Raw genomic sequence first — 8,122 nt, forward strand, 5'->3', positions numbered from 1 at the left:
TGGTATTAGCTGATCAACATCTAAGTGCACATATAAGAATAACATGTATTAGATGTTGGGCAGGGGGAGGGGGGAGGGAGGAGGAGGGGACAGGCATATGCACAAACAGTGAGATGTGCACCTCCAGGGGAATAGACACACTTGAAGCTCGGACTTGTGGGGGGGAGGGTAAGGGCATCATACGTAATCTAATCATCTGTACCCCCATAACATGCTGAAATAAAAAAAAAAAAAGATAATATTCTCCACTGTAGCAAACCAAAGGTCATGTATAATGCAGGTGCTTAGTGTTTTTTAATTGAACATTCTCTCTTACCTCTTGAAATGTGATAATATTTATGTGATTATTGATTATTTTAGTACTATACTGATTGCAAAATACATTCATATCATTAATATACTAGGTCTTTCTATCTATTACGTATGATGGACTGACAGATATGCTCTCTTTAAAAAAAATCCTGACAGCTATTTTAAATAACTTACTGAATCAGCTCTACAATTTGGAGAAATACATGTTGCACTCTGCACAGCAAGATAGTGCCATGAAAAACATTGGGACTTTGACTCTCATAAAATGATCATTTTAGGAATTAGTAGTTGTTTCTCATGAATTCTTAGCCATTAACTAATGCAGAGAGAGCCCTGACATTTTTCTTAGCTTTCTGATACTGATGCACATTTTTGGGTATTTCTACATGTATGACTCTACATCCATTTTTTTTTTTTTTCTGGGGGAGTGTTAACACTTTTCATCAGGTTCTCAAAGGAATGAGACAAAAAGTGGGTTATAATGGTCTGGAGACAAAACAGCTCCAGTAATATAGCACATGTTCTAATAACTACTGTATTGACCTTGACTCTTCAAACAGGGTTGGCTAACTTTAGGGTGGCTACATTGGTCAAAACGATATTAAACAGACAATGTGTTGGTGTTGATGGTAAGAGAGAAAGGCTGAAAGAAAAGCAGTGAAGAAAAGGTGGAGGACAGATGAAGGTGGAACAATGTGTCAGGTGGCTCCTTCTGTACCTCTTTATCGTATTGCAGAGGACACAAGGAGAAGTGTTGTTAAGGAGTCTATCTACCCAAACCTCAGTAAAACACTTATACCAGACCTCTAACTTTGGGAGAATTCCTATGCTAACTTTATTTCTATGCAGAATTTACCATTCTCTGTGGAAAAGAAAACAGGTTGTCCCAAGCTGCTCTATCCTCCACAAGCCCAAATTAAAGGGTGATAAAACCTACCCACCTTGAGCTCCTCACTCTGTATAACAGAATCCCATGACTCCTGCTATCTGGTCACGAGATGCCCTGGAAAATAGCCTGGCCTGAGGACCAAAATGTTATCACAAAATTCAATACCCATTACCTATGCTTCCTATATCTGGTTGCCCCAAATGTCATAAAATTAATGTTTAATTAATTCTTTTCCAAAATCTTACTAGACAGAGAGCGGGAGCATTGGTGGAGATGCACAGGTAGATAAGATGACACATGGAAGAAGGTTAGGCAGCAGCACATATTGAGCAAAAGGGAAGATTTTTACCCAAAATATTTTTAGCAATGTCCCTACCACATATATGGCATATTATCTTTGACCTTCAATATGTAGTGTTTAGACTGAGCATTTTCATGTTTGTTCTAATTGTTTTCTGGGGGGCAGTTATTCAACTTTTCAAAATAAATCTCAGATGTGCATCAATTTTAGGTTACATTCTTATGATACTATTGAAGAAACATAAGTGGGATAATAATTCTATGGTGTGATATGCAATATTCTATTCAATTCTGTCACTTGGCTATGGAAAAGCTAACATTCTCCTGAAGGTTTGTAATGGTTACTATTTTCTATTAACAATTGCTCTAATTGTTTATCAGGAATAAACTCTTCTAGGTTTCTGGTACCCATAGCTGTAGTGAAGACTTATCTTGCCCAGCTGTCTTCCATTAAAAAAAAGGAAAAAATATTATAGACTTTTCTATACTCTGCCATCTCAGGAAATTATAATAAACCTTAAGACATATAATGCGTACTTCTCTCTCCACACAACAGTGATGGTTTTTCACATGTCTGGTGCTCATAAACTATTTTTTGAGTTCAAAATATCACTTTAGTTCAAAGCTTATATTTCATTCAATTTCATTCTTATATTAACAGTAAGCCTATGAAAACTGGGTTATTCATTTTTTTCCTATTCCTTTCTCAGAAGATGTGGGAACAGTATAGTCACAAGACATATAGAAATATATTTAAAAATTATTTAATTAATTTGTAATCATGACTCTGAGCTTGTAACGATGAAAATACCTATCACTTACCTGTTGGAAGACTCTCTAAATTAGGGTCATCTGTTCATTCCCTTTTGAAAGCAGCCTTCCCATAGAATACTTAAAAAAACCAAACCAAAATTTCATTATGCAATCCAGAGGGAATAGTTCAATGCACAATGATGTAAGATATTACCATCCTAGGGGGTATTAGTCCCTAAAGTTTCCCTTCTTTTGCTAATCAGAAACATCTCAGATGTTATAATAACGTAACTTTTGATTTGTCTCTTTAGCCTTTAGAATAGCAATGACCTTCCTCATATTCTGTAAGGAGATCCAAAGGTATAGAGGTGTTAGGTGCCTCAGGCCCACCAAAGGTACCAGAGAAAAGGAGAAAAATACTAATGGATGGTGGAGAGCATTATAGAAAAAAGGAAAATGAAAAAATATAATATTAATAGTATCATTGGTAAACGAGGAAGTGGGTCACTAAGAAATAACTCTGCTCCCACCCAGTGCCCTAAATTGCCACTTCATATATTAGGAAATGAACTTTCCCAGCTCCTGTAAAACACTTGTAACGTATTTGTAAGTACAACCCAGGGAGGGCAATGTGGTGCTCCAGAGGTTCTATTCTGTGAGCTACAGAAAACATCCACCAAAGAACCACGGATTTGTAACATGTGGTTAGTATTTAAGCATGTATAATGGACACTGAATCTCATCTTTCTTTCAAAATCGTTTCCATTTGTTTTACTAATTCAGATCAGTAAAAAGACATTTATTAAGGAATACATTTTGTTGAAATAATATTACTTTAACCAAATACTTATTGAATATTTTATATATACTAGGCTCTGTGCTTGCCACTTTATATCAGTTATATCTTTGAATTCATTTAATTATTTCAAGAGGAAGGTATTAATGATGACATTTCATATGAGAGAAAACTGAAACTTGCAAAAGTTAATTAGCTTGCCTGGATTACATGTTTTGTAAGTTCAGCATTGATATCTGTACTAATGACAGTTTTATTCTGTGTTTTTCCTCTTTCCACACATTTTCCTGACACTAGCCTAAACTGAAAACCAGGAAGTACTAGAAAGTGATGATGATGAAAGACATTTCTATGGCTGAGTAATAGTATCTCAGGTCCAGGAGCTTAGACTTAAAGGTAATATAATGAGGACAGGTTGAAATTCAGGTAGCCATGGATATATGAATGAACATTTTCAGTAGACATTGAATGTTTTTGCAAGTATGAATTTCAAGTCAGTTCTACAGAACTAGATTTGGAAATCATTATTTGTAAATGACTATTTAAATCATGAGGGTGTGTGTGGTCACCCAAAGAAAGCAGGTTAGAGAAGATAACCAGCAACGAGATGTAGGGTTACACCAATATTTAAAAGGATACTTGAAGGATTTCAAGAAGAATGTTCAAAGAATCACAATAAAATCATGAAAGAGGAGCCATATGGAGCCTAAAGGAGAATTCAGCAAGGAGTGCATGTTTTCTGTGTAAGAAGAGCAATAGAGTCTCAAACACATACACATCTCGTTCCTGACCAAAGTGATCAGTAACAAGATAACTTTAAAATAGAAAAATTTTGCATAACGGATAGAAACCAGGAAAGAATTCTTATTTTATTCCTCAAACTCTTAGCAAGTTCTATAAATTGGAAGCACTTATCGAAGTTAGGGATCCTGACTATCTTGTTTTCCACCACATTTACCATGGTATTTATGAACTATGATTTATAGTATGCAATTAATAATCGTTTAGTAAGTGAATGCACAAATAAAACAAATGAAACCAGATTGAAAAAGCGTTTGAATAACTATTTATTAATATAATCATCTTTCTGAAAAACTACCTCTATAATGTTAAATAAAATAAGAATCTCTTCTGATTCTTTCCAAACCGCACTAAAACTACTAATTTAGAAGGCAGCAGTTATTATAGAAGTGAAGTCTGATCCTGGGAAACAACAGATACTCTTCCAGGAGTCCCTTTCATAGATATGATTTCCTAGCGCAATCAACAGCACTGAGAGACATCATATGAAATATTCAATATGTTAGGTTGTCCCCATAATAGAATGTGATATTTTCCATGATGTAGTGTGGAAGGCAGTACCAACAATGAGGATGCATTCAACCTTTGCAGGACATTTGCTGTTTTGCTGCACAGGGTCTAAACACCTCTGTGAATACATCTGGCCTGCTGCATAATGATGGGTAAAGTTGAGTTGTACAAACTGTCTGAGTGGGCCCTGGTTTTCCATGTCCATTTTCCTTCTTGAATAAATAACCCCTGATTTTCCTCTGAAAAATCACAACTTTTCCATATTCAGTCTGTAAGATCTGGGTAATGTTATCTCCCAAAAATGGGAATATGACTCCTGCCAGGTCAATTAGAAAATATGTCTCCAAGGATGGAAGGATCAGGTCAGGAACCTAGTAGCAAATGAGATGCAAATGCCATACTTCCGTGAAGATTATTAAAAAAAGTTTTTCTCTGTTTCCTGATAAGAGTTTCTGAAAGAACAGGTCCAGTACTCCTGCCCCATAATCTTACCATGAGTGGAGACAGCCTGATCAAAAATGGAGCCAACACCAAAGGAAGCTGAGCCAACAGACATGCAAAAGAATATTATATGATGTCTTAGAGATTATTCTTTCCTAGAATAAGGAAACAATTATTTCCTCAAAAGCCTGCCCAAGTAGAGTAAGATCTCCTCTTAGGGAAATGATAATGAGATGTATTGTCTTCACTCTCTTACAGATTTGTTAGGCAGCTCAGTGAATAAATGAACTTCCAGAACTGTGGGTCTTAGATGGACCTGATACCTTCTGAGGACAGACTCTGCAGATATTTTCACCTCTAAGAAATTCCTTAAAGAGAAGAGGTCAAAAAGATTGCCTAATGAAGGATACATTTACCTTCATCCTATTGCATAATTTAAAACCTCAAATGATTAGTTTGCTGATGTAGAGATATTTATAGGCATATTCCACATTTGTCTAGGGTGTCATTCCTTGAGCTCATGAACTATACTGAAGTGATGGCAATGATATCTTGATTAGATCAGTCCGGCTTACAGATTCTTTGAAACTCCAGCCCTGACTCTGGCTAAGGAAGTGGAGAGGGAAAAGTGTATTCCCGGAGGAATATGGCAAACTGTGGTTAGTATCGCCTTCCAACATGGTGTCTTGGTCACCAAGGCTGATGCAATGCTTTAATCATTCAGAGTGCTTCTTGCCAAAACCACTTCCATGCTAACAGGCGCTGTTGTTTCTATTCCCCAGCGATAACTTTTTCTAGCTGCCAATGGTTTCTTGGCAAGAAACCCAACTGCTAAATCCTACTGTTGAGCTACCAAAGCATGGCCCTATTAGCTGGTCCCAATTTCCCCAACAAAGTGAAAGACGCTCTAACTTATTAAATCATCCACTTCTGTGGTGTTTCTGTCTCTGGTGCCCTGCCCAGTCAAGAACTGTGACTGAGGCCTCATGCCTTTCTCTCCTATCTATGAATTTATGCCAACTCTCTGCCTTTGCACAGAGCATGTTCCTGAGATTCCTCTTCTCCCCTTCCTGTCACACAGAGCAGCGGCACAGCCACGTCCTCACTCAAGACTGCGTGTCCCTTGGGATTTTCCATTGTCTGTATACATGCAACCTGAGGTTACCTTTGTAAGATGTAGATAATTGGTTCTCAAATTTGAGTACATGTTGAAGACTTTTAAATAGAGATGCTCAGAAATTCACGCAAAATCATTGATCATCTTAGACTTCATCATGGAAAGGCTGAAGAGACAAATGCCTCCCTGTGTGTCATTTCTGACATCTCTGCCCTTCAGGGATGTGACTGCATAGATTATCATCATGCCTAATCTGCATAATGACACTTACAATTAGTCATGTAAATCAGATTTATTGTCAATATATAAATATTCATTTGCAAATATTGGTGAACATTCCAGATGTGACTTGGAAAAACTATCTCCTTATTTGGTTTGTTTTATTTTCGCTTTGGTTTTTTTTTTGGATGGCAAACATTAACTGACAGTTTCATAGTATAAATAAGTTATAATACTAACTTCCTGTGCAAAAGTGAACACAGACATGACAGCCACAGCTGCAACTGAAAGTAAATCATTTCAGTAACTAGCATGAAGAGTGTTACAAAGCAAATTAAAATTGTGCAAGTTTTTCCTTCCTTTGCTTTTTTAAAAAATATTACCTCATTGCTAATGAGTGAAACCCTTTCTTATCTTCTTGTCTCAAACAAATACAACAGTGAAAGGGAAGCTTAGCATAACTAGCTCCATTTTGCTTCTGACCTCAAGTTAAAAGCTTCTGCTTAGCTCTGCACATAGGCTAAAGGAAAGGTGGCAACCCTCCTTTCCCAAAAGTAACCCCCAGGGTGGTAAGGAAAGCATCATATGAGTAACAATGCTATGTTAAAGGGTTGTATCCTGACCTTTCTCCTCCAAAGTTTGCTGCCCAAGAGCAAAGGAGTTTTACAACCTCCTCAGACCCTCGCTGATGCACAGGTGTCTGCAGTTCTCTATTACCACTCACAGCCCAACCCACCTCTTCCCCTGTCCTTAAAGTAATAAAGTTCACACAAACTTAAGATGGTTCTTGGGTCATTAGTCTACCATCTTCTTGGTTTGATGGCTCTCTGAATAAAAGTCACTTTCCTTTGCCCAACACCTTGCCCTCTTGACTTGTTGGCTGTCCTGTGGTGAATGGTATGAGCTTGGACTCAGTTACACTAATTAATAAAGTTATTTGATAGGGCTAGCATAGTTCTGTAATATTTGTGTGTGTGTGTGCATGTGTGTTTACACACATGTACAAATCCTCAAGGTATATGAAGTTTATATTTTAATAATATTTTTACTTTTTGTTTGGTTTCAACTTTGTAAAGGATGATGGCTGATAGAAGGGGTCTGAATGAATTTCTCCAGTGAGATGTTGAAGAAATGTTTCCAGGATAGGGCAGGAAACAGGAAGAAGACAAAGAAAAGTTAATAAAAGAGATACTGGGTCGTGTTAAAAATGCAGTCATTGGAGGGATGGAAAATAAGCTCTTCATCCCTAGGGATGGTGGATTCTCTAGGTAACAGTTCTGGTGCCCACAAACATTTTCAAAATAATCTCTCTGGATTACTTCCTGGCAGGGAGGTCCACAACCGAAATTTATCTAGGCTTCTCAGCTACTGAAGAACTAATAATCATCAAGATTTCTATTCTTGCTGTGTAGCATTAGAGACAGGTGCTAATAAAGCTGAGTATGTAGAGAGACCACTGTAATATCAGTGGTGTATGCTTAAGTTAACTCATCCCGATGATGTCTGAAATCAGCTCTATGGGGCACACTGTATGGTGGCCTAGGCCTCTGGATATTTGAGATCAGAGCTTCCCCCATTAGGTTACGGGAACCCATAATAACATGTGCTATCATATTGCAGTGGAAATTGGTTGGACGCTTCTGCTCCAACCCTAGCTGGCAAAACCAAGTGATTGCCTGGATATAAATTTGATATATCACTTTAGTTGTTAATTTTATTTTTCCTAGCTCTTTTTCTTCTTATTCTTTGTATTATTTATTATACATGATTTTTAAACATATGATTTATCATGTATAATGTCTTACATTCTTTAGGAATTTTTCTCCTTCTGATATTTTGAGATGGCAGACTGAACATTCTGTTTTTTAATCTAACACTATCCAATCTAAAGAATTTCTCAAGAGTGCTTTTTCTTTAAGAATCAATGGCCTAAGTGCAATAAATATTTAAAAATGAACTACAGATGTTACAAGTTATTTTTATT

This window comes from Propithecus coquereli, unplaced genomic scaffold, assembly GCF_000956105.1.
Source record: "Propithecus coquereli isolate 6110/MARCELLA unplaced genomic scaffold, Pcoq_1.0 Scaffold227, whole genome shotgun sequence".
Lineage (NCBI taxonomy): Eukaryota > Metazoa > Chordata > Mammalia > Primates > Indriidae > Propithecus > Propithecus coquereli.